The sequence below is a fragment of the Anomaloglossus baeobatrachus genome, chromosome 2 (genome assembly GCF_048569485.1).
Source record: "Anomaloglossus baeobatrachus isolate aAnoBae1 chromosome 2, aAnoBae1.hap1, whole genome shotgun sequence".
NCBI classification, from domain to species: domain Eukaryota; kingdom Metazoa; phylum Chordata; class Amphibia; order Anura; family Aromobatidae; genus Anomaloglossus; species Anomaloglossus baeobatrachus.
The window spans coordinates 150568661-150584664 of record NC_134354.1 but is presented as its reverse complement, the minus strand read 5'-3'; the positions used below and the strand labels follow the sequence as shown (position 1 = coordinate 150584664).

Below are 16004 nucleotides of genomic sequence, written 5' to 3'. Positions count from 1 at the left end.
CGGTCACAGAACTGGGCCAGCTCCCGATACCACCAGGCAGCGGAGCCTGGTTCTGGGTTCCTGCGGTCAGACGCCATTTCTTCTGCGCCGTCTTCTGCACGATCTCCCAGCAGTGGACTCTTCGCTGCCTCCTGTAACAAGCTGTCCAGTTTCTGCTCTGCCTCTTTCAGCAGCTCCTCTCCCAGCAGCAGGCTTGTGGCTCCCTTTCTGTTCCGCCGTTTCTCGACGCTTCCACTCTCATAGCTGGCAAGGTCAGAACTCTGCAGGGGATCTCTGGGTAGCCACTCCTCTTCGTGGGCGGTAACTTCTTCCAGCGCGGGCTGCTGTTGTTTTTCAGCGCGCTTTTCATGGTGGCAATATGGCGGCGCTTCCAATTTTTCAAGCGGACCGCCCAGGCACATGGTCACCTGTCTGAACAGGTCTAGTCCTTATCCTGTTCGTGACGCCAGATGTGAAGCCCCGCAGGTGCTGTATCGGTGCATGTGCGTTACCTTCAGGGACTCCACGTTGCTGGATCTCCGTCACTGGTAGGAAATCTTCTGTTTTTGATCGTGACGCCACTCTCAGTATTGCGGCCAGTAGGGACCGCCACTGCAGGTTGAGGGTCGCCTGGGGCTGATGGTGTGTGCAGTCGGATGTAGTAGCCTCCTGAGAGTGAGGCAAGCCCCAGGGCCCTGTGTAGGTTTGTAGTACCACAAGTCGCAGAATGACCACACAGGCAGGATGTCTTTCAGGGTTTTTACTCACATTAGATGGCAGGGTGAGTAACCCGGGCGTAGCTGGGATGAACCAGATGGGAACCAGGTATCCTTCAGGCTGACTTTATGAGGGTGACTACCGACTCGCCTTCCTTAGCCCTTGGTGGTTTGGGGTGACGCCGACTTTGAGTCCCTATGGGGGTCACCCAGGGAAGATGCTGCAGCCTCTCTCCCCTTGTTGTTTGCCGTGTGCTTGTTCCCCGGACCAGGCCACTCCAGCCTCTTGCCTCCTATGACCTATGGGCCCAAACTTGTGGTTACGTGGCTGCGGCTTTTGTAGTGTTGTGGTGTGGGCTTTAGGAGCCCCACACCGGCAGGTTTAGCAGGGAAAGGTGAATCTATCCTCGCTTCGGGATCTGCCGCCCGGTTGGGCCTGGTGCTCTCTAGCAGTCTCCTTACTTCCCACTCCGTGCACTCTCTAGCTGAAGCTGGCTTTCAGGCAGCACTCCTAGTTGACCGTTCTCCCCCGTCTGTAGCCACTGCGCGGGCGCTGTTAGACAGCAACAGCCCCACAGGTCTGCTCCTCACTGAGCCCTATGGAGTTCTGCTCTAACCGACTCACTGCTCCTCCTCTCCTGTTCTTGCCTACGCCACCTAGCAACCAGACTCTCCACCACACCCCTTGAGAGGAGATGGAGGCTCTACCCCCTCCACTATTCCAGTGAAGGTGAAGGCTTGCCCCCTCCTGGGATCCCCAGGGGTCCTCTCATGGGTACATGTGTGAGACCTGGTCACTATGCGCCTGTGTTCCACACCCCAGTCAGCCTTCTGGATTACCTGTATTGTACTGTCCCCAGCATGGGTGCAGTACTCAGTGGTGCCTGACCAGGTCAGGGGCGCCACAATGGCCAAGCTCGACCATCATGCTCGGATGATGTCCCGTTATGCGGCTGGGCAAGCGGAGGGCAGCGGGCATTAATTTCCTTACTATTTTTGTGTTTTAATTTACATGTTTTATAAACACTTTAAAATGTATATCTGCTGTTTGGTAGTTTTCATTTCAAAAAGGAAGTAAACATCTATCACAGGGGTCAGGAACCTTTTTGGCTAAGAGAGCCGTAAACGCCACATATTTTGAAATATAATTCCGCGAGAGCCGTACAATATGTTTAAAGGGCCATTGACAGATCAATCGCTCCAATGTTCACTTAGTACAGCAAGGAATGCTCCTCCCTGCTGTATAAAGCCACAACTGGACTGAAACAATGGTAATTAGCAGTAAAAAAATCAAATAAATAACTTACATTGTGAACTTGCGATGCATGACATCAGTCCAGCAGTCTGGCTTCTTCTTTTTCCTGCGCATGACTGGAAGCTGGCATTCTTCCCACCTGATGTTGAGAGAATGCCAGCTTTGAGGCATTCGCAGAAGAAAGAAGCTGGAATATTGGACATGTCACACAACGCATTGTCAGTTATGTCAATTATCTATTTTATTATTTTACAGCGAATTATTGTTTAGGTCCAGCGGTGGCTTAGTGCAGCAGAGAGGAACACTCCTTTGTGTACTAAGTGACCGCTGGAGCAATTGTATCTGTCAGTGGCCCAGACACCCTGCTTCCCATACAGCCTGCACCCCCCATATCACACACACACACTGCTCCCCATACAGCCTGCACCCCCCAGATCTCACACACTACACCCCCATATGTCACATACCCTGCTTCCCATACAGCCTGCACCCCCCATATCACACACAATACACCCCCATATCTCACACACCCTGCTCACATATCTCACCCTGCCTGTACCCCAACTTACCCCTCTCAAACACTCTGCACCCCTTCACATGCTTCTGTCACAGTCTGCAGCCCTCATATGCCCCTCACCCTGCAGCCCCCCTCACCCTCATGTCCCCTCTTTTCTTATTACCAGTCATGTGTCCAAATCTCCTTCAGGATTCAGTATCTTGCTTTCTGCCCGGCATCCTGTGTCTCCTCCCACACAGTCACATGGGCGTGACATCATCGCAGGTCCTGCAGGATGGAGATTCCGTCTGCTGTGCAGGTCAGGAGCACTCCTGCAGCTCAGACATGGCTGGTGGCCTCTCCAGGTCAGGGGCCCCTCTACTGACACTGGGCTCCCCTGACTCACAGTTCGGCCACTACACAGCAGCACTACACATAGACGCAGAGCGGCTGCCGGGCCCCTATGTGTACTAGTGCCGCTGTGTAGTGGCCGGTCTGTGAGTCAGGGGAGCCCAGTGTCAGTTGAGGGGCATCTCACTTCTCGGTCCCCCGCTGATCCGGTCTCCTCGGCGCGTCGTCCATTGCTGTCGCTCGCTGACCTCTCAGCAGGTGCGCAGTGATGACGTCACCGCGCTCGCTGCAGAGCTGTCAGAAGAACGCCGACAGTCACAGCGGGGAGAATGATAAGAGAGCGCGCCGCTCACTCTCTCATCATTGCTCTCAATTGTATCGGCACCTGCGATGCCGATGCAATTGAAAGCTCGATCCTCGGCGGGGGGCGGTGACAGCGCGGCCACCGGGCCCCCCTGAGTAGCCGGGTGCTGGCGCCGGCCCTGATCCTTCCCATAGACAGGTAGGAGCCCTGTCTGCGAGCCAGATACGGCCATCAAAAGAGCCATATCTGGCTCGCGAGCCATAGGTTCCCGACCCCTGATCTATCATCACTCACAATCATTATATTACATGTATGCATCTGTATACATGCACCAACCCATCTGCATCCCGCCTTTGGCCTGTTAGTAAGCAGCGGTGGCCGGACCCATGCTCGTACTTATTACTGTCGAGTGAGTTGTCGGTAAGGGCACCCGTGGGTTGTGGTGACTGATGGTGAGACGGTTAGGGGAGGTGTAGTCCCAGGTGTATGGGGAAAATGGCTGGGGAAGGTGACGTGCCGAGTTGGACCGGCGGTAAATGGTGTACTCACAGTTCACAAGAATTACACACAGAGTCCCGTGTAGCAAACAGGGGTCCCTCCCTCTTGCACTCAGTGTTTGTGTCTTTAACTGGTACATACATACATACACACAGCCACATATATCCATAGGCAACATCCAACGATGCTGCCGACACATGTCTGGCTCCTGGGGGAAATCCTCCGATCTTGTCATCTTCCCGTAGTATGATCCATTGTGCAGAAGCGCAGGTGAAGTTGCGAAGTACAGTAAGCTGAAATACCTTCCTGACGTCACCACGTTAAGTGACCGCACGTGCGTCACTGGTCCTTCCACTCCCTGTACCTATCCGGCGTGAATGCCCACTGGATGATTGCATGGTGATCGGAGGCTTCCCCAGGACACGGACATGGATTGGCAGCATTAGGGTTTTGGTGGACATGGTGAGTATGCAAAACTTCAAACACATCTATTCCTCCAAGCAAAATGTAGTCCTACTGTAACTATTCATGGAGACCACAAAAATGAGGTATGAAAAACTTTTTATTGTCAGTGTTGTCATGGCAACGCCCACAAACACTGATGGGCAATAATCACACAAATATACATAAAAAACAATATTTTAAACAAACAAAACTTATCGGCCGCCCTGTTGTTGGGATGCCACATATTTGGCCAGCTGCACTCTGTGCTGCGTAACTGCTGTGGCCAGTGTGCGCTGTGCCGCTGCCAGTGTGCGTTGTGCTGCTGCCACAGTGCGCTGTGTCGCCAGAATCCTCGTGTGTGAGGCCTGAAGGTCTTCTAATGTTGGTATTTCTATGGAGGGAATGGTCCAACTTAAAAAGGCAAATTATATGTAGATATATCATTTAGAGGTACATGTTTGTTGTTTAAACTTACGGTTTGGGTGTTCCTCCTCGTCCGGTAAAGACGGGCTGAGGTTCCACCCGAATCCTCTGGCATCACCTTCAGCGGCTAGGGTGAGACAAAACACTTCATAGTACATCACAGCTGGAGAGACTGCTTTATACATGGAGGACTGGAGAGGCTGGCTGCATAATTATACATGGAGGACTATGGAGGTGTATTCTAATATATGATTGGTTATGTGGGACCCTTTAGACTCTTTGTAAAGGAGGCTTTACACGCTATGACATCGCTAATGCGAACTCGTTGGAGTCACGGGATTGGTGACACACATCCGGCCGCATTAGCTGTGCCGTTGCATGTGACACCTATGAGCGATTTGGCATCGTTGCAAAAACATGCCAAAATGCTCATCGCTGACATGGGGTTCCATTCTCAAATGTCGTAACTGCAGCAGTAACGAAGTTGTTCCTCGTTCCTCCGACAGCACACATCGTTCCGTGTGACAACGCAGGGACGAGGAACCTCTCCTTACCTGCCTCCCGGACGATAAGGAAAAAGGTGGGCGGGATGTTACGTCACGCTCATCTCCGCCCCTCCGCTTCGATTGGGCGGCGGTTCATTGACGCGGCTGTGACGTCCCTGTGACACTGAACGAAGCGGCCCCTTAGAAAGGAGTCGGTTCGCTGGTCACAGCGACGTCGCCGGACAGATAAGTATGTGTGACATGTCTGGGCGATGCTATGCGGCACGGGCAGCGATTTGCCCGTGTCGCACAACAGATAGGGGCGGGTACCCACACTAGCGATATCGATACCGATATCGCTGCGTGTAAAGCGGCCTTAAGGCTGATAGAGAAATATAGATAGATATTATATAGATAGATATTATATAGATAGAGAAATATAGATAGATAGAGGTATTTCAGATAATGGTAAATCTGGGAGCTGTGGGTAAGATAGCTCTATCCTGTCAAAGTTATATTGCCCTAGTTTTAACTTAAAAAATTACTGTAAGGCAAACCTGCTCCGATGACATGAAGTGAGGAGGGAGAGACTGAAGGTGGCTCCGGCTGGTGCTCCGCCTCTGCTGGTGGATCCTGCTGTGGCTCCTGGTGTGGTGTAGGCTCCAGCTGTGGCTCCAGGTCTGGTGGAGGCTCCAGCTGCGGTTCCGGGTCTGGAGGTGGGTCCTGCTGGGGCTGCGGCTCTGGATAAAATTATACCTTGTAATATTTGCACGTGGGGGTAACTCACAAGAAGTACTCTTGTGGTACTACTCATGTGCTGTGTGTCATGTGGGTGTAATTACTCATGTGGTACTACTCATGTTAAAGAGCCACCATATAATGGGCTAACCAATGTTAACACTAGTGCTGAGCGTACACGGACTGTTATGCTATGTGCGCACGTTGCGTACAGTCACTGCCTAAAATTCCGCAGCGATCAGAAGAGCACATGTGCGCTTTAAATCGCTGCATAAATGTCCGTGGTGAAAGCCGATTCCATGCGCTCTGCCTGCAGCTCCTCCCATAGACAGAGCAGGAGCTGCCGGCAAAGCGCAGGAAAGAAGTGACACGTCACATGTCATGTAACTGCATGTATTTACGCAACGTGCGCACATAGCCTTAACGTCCACATACGCAATGTTTATGCGCTATCCCGGACCCCATTGACTTATATGGCCACTGGATTACGGCGCAGATCGGACTCTTTTATAAATATGTCAGTGATCCGCCAGCCCCAAGATTATTGGACATTCAAACAACTTTCGTTAACACCACTCACCAGGTTGGAGCTGGCTCTGAGAACGGATGATGGCAAGGCGGTTGCTAGACCTGTAACGCAGATCTGATAGCTTCTTCCTTATTTGTGTAGTTGAACGCTGCACCCCAAATTTTCTCAAAAGGCCCCGACTAATCCTCCTCAGCACTGCCTTCTTGTGGAGCACAGGATGGACATGGTGTTCAACACAATCATAATCTCTGCTGTCCACCATTTTAATTAGATATGTGACTTCTGCCTCTCCCCAAGCTGATGACCGACTTCTGGCTGCCATATTTCAGTAGGCCACAACAACACCATTAGACCCGCCCAACTAAAATCAGCGCCATCCAATAGAATTCTAACGTCGACGCAAAGGACTTGCGAGACGCAATTGCGATCAAGAAGTCCTAACCGGGGACGCAGCTGCGTTCGGTACGTGACCTGAAATCAGCGATTATGGCTACTTTCATGTATTTTTACCACGATATAATAATGTCTGTGTTGTCCATTCTGAATTGTCGGCCATTCTGAATTGTCATTCTCTATAGTGGCCACTGATGCGTTGTCATTCTCTGATTGGTGGCCACTGATGCGCTGTGATTGGACGACTGATGCGCTGTGATTGGATGACACTGTCTCTATATAAAAGGGAGCGAATTAGTGATTCCAAATGCATTCATCTGGATTTACCTCTGCGTTCCCATCTGAGTCGCAAGTCTGTACTTTGTGGATCTAAACCATCTACTTATTTTGCAAGGTATGTTTGCGATCTCAAATTGAGATCGTAGTTGCGTTCTTGTATTAATTATATTACTTTTTAAATATTTAATAGTATAATATATTATATATTTGTTGATATTAATTCTATGCAATCATGATTGTGTTCTGCATTGTGCTACGGCTTTTTAGGCTTGCCAGCAAATGGAGGGAGGCCTAGGTTTTGTTGATTGCCATATTCTTCCAATGCTTGGGCATTTCTAATGTGGTTTATGATTTTTCAAATATGCTTTGCCAAGGGCAACCATTGTGTAGTGCCATGCCTTTCAATGCTAGGGCTTTTCTATTGTGGTTTGTGATTTTTCAAAACTGTAACATGTATTCTTTTGGTAACACTGTTCACTTTTCTGTTTTTAGATGTCTTCTAATAGCCAAGACTTTATTAGAGACTTGATAGAGATGTATCGCTCCATGCCCTGTTTATGGAAAATAAAGTCAGCAGATTACAGTAACAGATATAAAAAAGGGACGCCTATCTCAAACTGGTCGACCTGGTAAAGAAATATAACCCAACAGAAACCGTGGATGAGACAGTGGTTAAAAAGAAAATACAGGCCCTCCGCACTGTCTTTAAAAGAGAATTAAATAAGGTGGAGAACTCATCCAAGTCAGGTGCCGGAACTGAGGAACTATATGTTCCAAAGCTCTGGTATTTTGACTTGATGAGCTTCACTAGAGATCAAGAGCTTCCTCGTCCACTGGAATCAATGATAGCGGTGGAGGAGGAAGAAGAGGCTGAGGTCCGATCACACTCTCCTGTCCGTGATGTAAGTACCTTTTTTTTTATTACCTTTAATTACCATTTAAACTTTGTATTTTGCATACTGTTGAATGACATTTCTTATCCTGTATTAGTTCCCTCACGTGTACCCATGTGCCTGCTGGTTGAGATATCCAATTCAAAAACACAATACTGTATTTGGGTGTTGCTGTAAGTTTTAAAATTATTTTCTGGGTTTGCTTTAATATAATATTTGTCTTCTTCGTGCAGGACCACTTTCAAGCTGCGGACACACCAACAGGTGCGAATGATGCTATCACCATCACCCAACATGTTGAATCTGCCGAAGAACAACACAGTCAAGCTGTGCGACAATGCGCATCCCGTAAAAGAAAATCCACCACTTCGTCTTTCAGCTCTAATTCGGCCAAACTTATCGATTTGGCCAACACTATTTTAAATCAAGGAAAAAATAACGCCAAGTGTGGTTTTACACAATTAGCTGATGAACGACTACAGCAGCTCGACCCAATCCAAAGAAGGCATGCCGAAAGAGTAATGTTAGAGGCTCTAAATCAAGCAGCAGAGGGGAAACTGACAGACAAATCAACCGTGTTAGACCCGACTCAATTGTCATACCCTTCATGGAATGCCACTCAAGAACATATACAAAGCACACCAAGGAGGCTTCACCCACATTATCCCATGGGTCAATCGCAATCGACCCAACATTTTCCAATACCTGGTGAACGATTTTCCTTTTCGGACTCTTATTATCAAGATTTGTAGTTTTTTGTGTTTTTTTTCAAATGGTTTAATATGTTGTGTTTGTTTGCTTGTTGCCTTACTTGTTTAATTTTAATAAACATGTTTTTTGATTTAAAAATTGTTGCTGCCTTTAATGCATACAGCTAGTAGCTGCCCTAATAAGGCTGGGTAATGTGCTGGGTTGAGGTCAGGTCAGTGAAGGGGTGGGATTCTGCTAGGGGAAGATATGGGTAGATTGACTGAAAAATTGGAAAGTTATGTGTGTTGAAAAAATGAGAGGGGGTTTATTTCAGAAAGATAGGCACTAGAAATACACACACATATGGCTTGAACACTGGCAAAAAGTATAACATTTCCAATAATGTCACTCTGATATGCATCATTATACTAACTATAGTCAGGGCAATGGACAATGCGCATGAGTAATACCACATTAGTAGTAACAGCATACAGTGCACACATGAGACATTGCACATGACTAGGACCACACGAGTAGTATCACCATACAGGCCACAGGGCCTACACACTACAAGATGCACAAAGCTGGCTCACAGGTCAAGCACAAGTGATACAAAAGTCCTGAGGAAGCAAGACCAGTACCATAACTGTTAACTTTCACGGTGGCCAGCACCCGTGAGTGGTTTACAGAGACTGTTAGTCAAAACCCGGCCAATAAGAATCTCAAATCAAGGGTTTAAAAATAAATACACATAAACACCTAGGGACCACATCTTTATTACTTCCTCTCACCTCTGAAACTATGCTGATCTTCTGTCTTCTTCATGCTGATGCTGCCCGTGCTGTCATAACACGTCAACGCTGCCTTAGTAACCTAACGAGCGGGTTACTATAGCAACGGCGATTAATGAACCAGGAAATCAGAAATTCAAATGAAGTTATCGTACCGGAGCCTGCTCTGATCCGGAGTCGCTGGGTGGTGGCTCGAGCGTCTACGGACCCAGGGGGCCCGGTGGTCCACTCCGATCTGAAAGGGGGCTGGCACTTTAGGGGACGTAAGTGTACAGCCAGAGTCGTGTTTTTAACTTCGTGACACCACCCACGCCGCACCAGGACACACACACCAACTGCACATATACACACATAGCAGACACACATGGACACCCCGAGCACATACATACATAGCGCACACATAGCATAGCGGGGAGAAGGCCATATCTGGAGAATTGGTTTTCGGAGTAGACAGGGTAGAAGGTGGCGAAGGCCCATCTGTGCAATAATCATGCTGGCTAATCAGCAGCTTGATATGTCACACCTGTGAGGTGGGTGGATTATCTTGACAAAGGAAAAGTTCTCACTAACATAGAGTTAAGCGGGCTTTACACGCTGCGACATCGCTAATGCGGAGTCGTTGGGGTCACGGAATTTGGGACGCACATCCGGCCGCATTAGCGATGCCGTTGCGTGTGACACCGATAAGCGATTTTGCATCGTTGCCAAAACGTGCAAAATCGCTAATCGGCGACACGGGGGTCCATTCTCAAAAATCGTTACTGCAGCAGTTGTTCCTCGTTCCTGCGGCAGCACACATCGCTGCGTGTGACGCCGCAGGAACGAGGAAGCTCCCCGTACCTGCCTCCCGGCTGCTATGCGGAAGGAAGGAGGTGGGCGGGATGTTACGTCCCGCTCTTCTCCGCCCCTCTGCTGCTATTGGGCGGTGGTTCAGTGACGTTTCAGTGACATCGCTGTGACACTGCACGGACCGCCCCCTTAGAAAGGAGGCGGTTTGCCGGTCACAGCGACGTCGCCGGACAGGTAAGTATGTGTGACGGCTGTTGTGCGACACGGGCAGCGATTTGCCCGTGTCGCGCAACAGATGGGGGCGGGTACCCACACTAGCGATATCGGGACCGATATTGCAGTGTGTAAAGTAGCCTTTAGACAAATGTATGAGCAATATTTGAGAGAACAACACCTTTTGCATACATAGAAAAAGCCTTAAAATTTTGAGTTCAGCTCATTAAAAATGGAAGCAAAAACAGTGTTGCATTTATATTTTTGTTCAGTGTATCTATCTATGTACTGTATCTACTGTATCTATCTAGCTAGCTAAAGATAGATAGATGAATATAGGACTCCAGGACACCAGGACACACACACCAACTGCACATATACACACATAGCAGACACACATGGATACACCGAGCACATACATACATAACTCCAGGCCTCCATGGCTTAAGCCTGCTGTACACCATACAATTCCACATATGATTTCGTACTGTACTGCGGTATGAGCTGTACTGAGGTATGCTGTCGTTCAATGTTCCCGGGGTGTCACACACTGCGATGTGTGCAGACTCGGGAACATTGATCAACCCGACGTTCAATTTTTAGCTTTTCAACGATGTGCAAGTGAGGAACGGTTTCACGTTTAATCGCAATCGCACATAGCTGTCACACCATACAACAACACTAACGACGACGAATGTGCGTCACTTGTGACGTGACCCCGCAGACACATCGTTAGATTTGTTTGTGCGGGTAAACCCCTTTTTCTGAAGTATGTTTTACAAACCTTTTCTCATGGGGTACCAGACACATGGTGACCCCTTACCTCAAAGTATGCTGCATTCATTGAAAAAACAAGGCACAAAAAGCAATGCCCAATCAGCAAAATTCTTTGATTTAATTTAAATAGAAGATAGGCTTGTGCACAAGGCTTCTACTGTCACTCTGATATGCACTGAGATAACAAGGATAGCCAAGTCAATGGACAATACTACAAACGTGATTACACAGCATGTTTTTTGGCAAAGAGGGTGTTGATGAAATGCTAATATATGCAAAGCGAAAAAAATCCCATTATACCACAGGAGCATTGAATTAGCACCAAAGGTATCAGAAATGTACGTATAATCAAGTTTGCATATCAGACTGTTCCAAGGGTAATTAGCTCTTTTTTGCCACCTTCTCCCTCTGATATGCAAACTGTATTTCAAATGTGATTATTTTCTTTTGAATATATTAGCATTTGATCTACACTGTGCATTGCAATGAATAACTTACAGGCCTCCATGACCCTATTCCACCACAGCGGGACCATTAGTTCTCTAAATTGTTTTTTATTTGCTCACAGCAGCCTGGGCTCCTATACAGCATGTTACAATGATGTATATAACAGCTCTGTGATGTTGATGGCCACAACTTATTTTCAGCCCAAAAAAGTGGTGACAGGTTCCCTTTTAAGGAAACCATAAGTTTAACCATACAGTGGTACCTCGCTAATCGAGTAACCCACTTAACGAGAATTTCGCTTAACAAGCAAATCTTTCTGTAAATTTGTAACCCGCTTTACGAGAAATCTTTGCTGTACGAGCAAAATTCTCACCGCACACACTTCCGGTTCTGTACATCCACCACACTCTGACCCGCACTTGCAGTCCACACAAACACACACATGTACGCGCAAACACACACGGACGCACACACATACAGTATTAAGCTCACCTTACCTTCCGTTGCACCGCCGGCATCATGGTTCTTGTATTTCCCGGGTACATCGCGACGTCTTCACGGCGAACTACAAGACCCAGGAGGCATGCAACGGAAGGTAAGGTGAGCATATAATATGTGCATGTGCATGCGTGTTTGTGTGAGTTTGTGTGTGTTTGTGTGTGTTTCTGTGTGGTTGTGCATGTGTGGAATGACAGAATAGGGGATCAGGATGGGACATTTTAGAAGTTGTGGAACGGATCGTCAGCATTGCAATGATTTCCTATGAGGAATCTTGCTTTGCTGAACGAGTACCTAGATTAACAAGCACAGTCCCAGAACGGATTGTTCTCGTTAAGCAAGGTTCCACTGTATAGTGTTCTTGAAAACGGGAAAAAACAAAAAAAACGAGTCGAAAATCTTTAAAATAAAGGGTGATACTACCATTTTTTTTGTTAGAGGGATATTATATTTACCATGTTCACTAAATGGTAAGGCTAGTTTCACACACTGCGTTTTTTTAACGCTGTGTTTTTGTGCGTTTTTTGCAGCAAAAACCACACTAAAACGCACCCGCGTCGAAAAAACCCGGCAAAAAACGCACGCATTTTGCTGCGTTTTGTTGCGTTTTTGCTCACTGCATCTTTACGCGTTTTTTATCACTGAACAAAAAAAAGGTCTGATGTCATTTCCTTCTTCAATGTGTTCTTCATTCTCCAATAGTGTATGCAGAAGAGCAGACAGATGCAGAACTACAAGGCTCAGCATACTCCATCCAATAGTGTATGCAGAAGAGCAGACAGCAGATGCAGAACTACAAGGCTCAGCATGCTCCATCCAGGACTGTATGCTTCAGGGAGAGTCAGGGGGAGCAGACCTACAAGGCTCAGCATCCTCCATCCAATAGTGTATGCAGGAGAGCAGACAGCAGCTGTTGAACTACAAGGCTCAGCATCCTCCTTCCAGGACTGTATGCAGGATTTCTTTGCCCCCCACAAAAAAAAAAAATGACGTGGGCTTCGCACAATTTTTGAGTCCAGCCGGGTACAACTAGGCAGCTGGGGATTGGAATTCATAGTGCAGGTTGCCCATGCTTTCTGGGCACCCCCGCTGTGAATTGCAGTCCGCAGCCACCCCAGAAAATGGCGCTTTCATAGAAGCGCCATCTTCTGGCGCTGTATCCAACTCTTCCAGCTGCGCTGATGCCGGGTGGCTCGCTGGGTAATAATGGGGTTAGGGCTAGCTGTATAGCTGGCCCTAAGCCCGAAATTCATGGTGTCACGCCAATATTACACATGGCCACCATGAATTTCTATTAATGATAAAAAAAAAACACAAAACACACCGAAAAATATTTTTATTAGAAATAAAACACAACACAATTAGTGACTCCATCTTTATTTAAATAAAGAACCCCCCTCCGCAGTAATCCGGGGTCAAGTGTCCCGCGCTGTCCAATCCGGATCCAATAATATCATCTGATCGGTTTGCTGGAAGGCAAAGCGATCAGATGATGTGTCAGGTTCTAGGGGCTGAAGCACATCACACATCAGCTGATTGTATAAAAGCCGGTTATACAATCAGCTGATGCATCGGTGCAAAAAAAAAAATAAATACTCACTTATGTGCTGATTACCGGCAGATCCTGGAGCGATGGGGAGGGAGTTACCGGCAGCTCCAGGAGCAATGGGGAGGGAGTTTGATCCCGTCCGATCGCTGCAGCAGCTGCCGGTAATCAGGGATGAAGTCTCCTGACGCATCCGCTGATAACCGGCTGGGCGCCGGCGTCTGACAGAGACTTACGATCATCTGATGCGTCAGGTGACTGCATCAGGTGATCCATCGCCAGGTCCTGCATCCTGCAGGCATATGTACCCGGGGAGACTGCCCACACCCGGAGCGGCGGTACCAGTAGGAGGATCTGGGAACGTGCATGGCACCAGGAGTCTGCAGACAGGTGAGTATAACTTTTTTTTTTCTACTGTTCACTTTTGTTTTCGCAGCCGCCTTCACCAACCGCCCAAACATGGCACCACACGGCAGCATACATGCACAGGACGGGAGGTGTAAGCGGCGGTGACGGTACCGAGAGGATTCACGCTTCTGCGTTTACTGACAGAAGGAATCCTCTTCCTGTACACGTCACTTTACTACCCACCTCCTGCGTTTATAGCTGCGTTTTTGGTCTTAGAAACGCACCAAAACGCAGCTATTTGCGTTTCTCGTTGCGTCTTTCAACATCCCATTGCACTCAATGGATGAAAAGCGCAGTGAAAAACGCGGGAATAATTGACATGCACCACAAAAACGCAGCTGAAAAAAAAAAGCTGTGTGCAGACAGCAAAAATGAAAACTCATAGACTTTGCTGGGGAAGCTCAGATGCTCATGAGATGCTCATGTTCTGCCTCACAAGAATAAGCTTTTTTAATCATCATTCTGATGAGATAATGCACCTCAACAGGCCCCCAGGGAGAACAGCGCCTCCTGGCCGCCATGTTCCCACCTCTAAACAGAACAGAAAATCAACACCGCCCATCAGACTTCAAAAACGACTGGAAAAACGTCATGACGTGTGTCGCAAGAGCGACCACAAACGGCATAAACCGCGTCGCAGCAGTGATCCCGCTAGCGGTTTGTATATAACAGCCCTGAGTACTCTACTGCGATCTGCAATCCAGAACCTTATCGCTGGAAGAAGAGAAAGTCACCGCCCAGTCATAACGTACTTACGATTACCAATAGGAGCGGAGGGGGCGCGGTGAAGGCAACGTAGATGCACGCCTATATGTTGTTAATCGTACAATGTGACAGGTCTCAGTGACCAACGATGAGTTGTTTCTGGATCTCAGGATCGTTGTTGCGTTGTTGTAAGGTTTGACTGTGTGACATCTCACCAGCGACCTCTTTAACAACTAAGGGTACCTTCACACTTAGCGATGCAGCAGCGATCCGACCAGCGATCTGACCTGGTCAGGATCGCTGCTGCATCGCTACATGGTCGCTGGTGAGCTGTCAAACAGGCAGATCTCACCAGCGACCAGTGAACAGCCCCCAGCCAGCAGCGACGTGTAAGCGACGCTGCGCTTGCACGGAGCCGCCGTCTGGAAGCTGCGGAGACTGGTAACTAAGGTAAACATCGGGTATGGTTACCCGATGTTTACATTAGTTACCAGCGCACACCGCTTAGCTGTGTGTGCAGGGAGCAGGAGCCGCGCACACTGAGCGCTGGCTCCTTGCTCTCCTAGCTGCTGTACACATCGGGTTAATTAACCCGATGTGTACAGCAGCTACATGTGCAGAGAGCAGGGAGCCGCGCACACTGCTTAGCGCTGGCTCCTTGTTCTCCTAGCTGCTGTACACATCGGGTTAATTAACCCGATGTGTAATGCAGCTACATGTGCAGAGAGCATGGAGCTGCGCACACTGCTTAGCGCTGGCTCCTTGCTCTCCTAGCTGCTGTACACATCGGGTTAATTAACCCGATGTGTAATGCAGCTAGATGTGCAGAGAGCCGGAGCCGGCAGCACAGGCAGCGTGAGAGCTGCAGAGGCTGGTAACTAAGGTAAATATCGGGTAACCACCTTGGTTAACCGATGTTTAGATTGGTTACAAGCTTACCTCAGCTGTCAGACACCGGCTCCTGCTCCCTGCTCGCTTCATTTGTCGCTCTCTCGCTGTCACACACAGCGATCTGTGTGTCACAGCGGGAGAGCGCCTTTGAAGAAAACGAACCAGGGCTGTGTGTAACGAGCAGCGATCTCGCAGCAGGGGCCAGATCGCTGCTCATTGTCACACACAGCGAGATCGCTAATGAGGTCACTGCTGCGTCACAAAAAGCGTGACTCAGCAGCGATCTCGGCAGCGAGCTCGCTGTGTGTGAAGCACCCCTGACCAGCGATCCCTATCAAGTTGAGTTGTTGGTTGGGATCGCTGGTAAGTTGTTTAGTGTGACGGGACCTTTACTCATATCTGCACTCGGCGTTATCACTGTGTTATCTGTGGTGTTATATGACTGTAGGTGACATATACCTCATTA

At 48.5% G+C, this 16004-nt stretch overlaps 1 long non-coding RNA gene across 1 annotated transcript; it reads right to left on the bottom strand.

Annotated features, from left to right (window-relative positions):
* Window positions 1–4326: 4326 nt before the first annotated feature.
* Window positions 4327–5694, bottom strand: LOC142287213 (uncharacterized). Its single transcript, XR_012748216.1, has 3 exons — window positions 5509–5694; window positions 4519–4593; window positions 4327–4434 (listed from the first exon to the last, which is right to left on the bottom strand). It is a non-coding gene; the product is annotated as an uncharacterized LOC142287213 (long non-coding RNA).
* Window positions 5695–16004: the final 10310 nt, after the last annotated feature.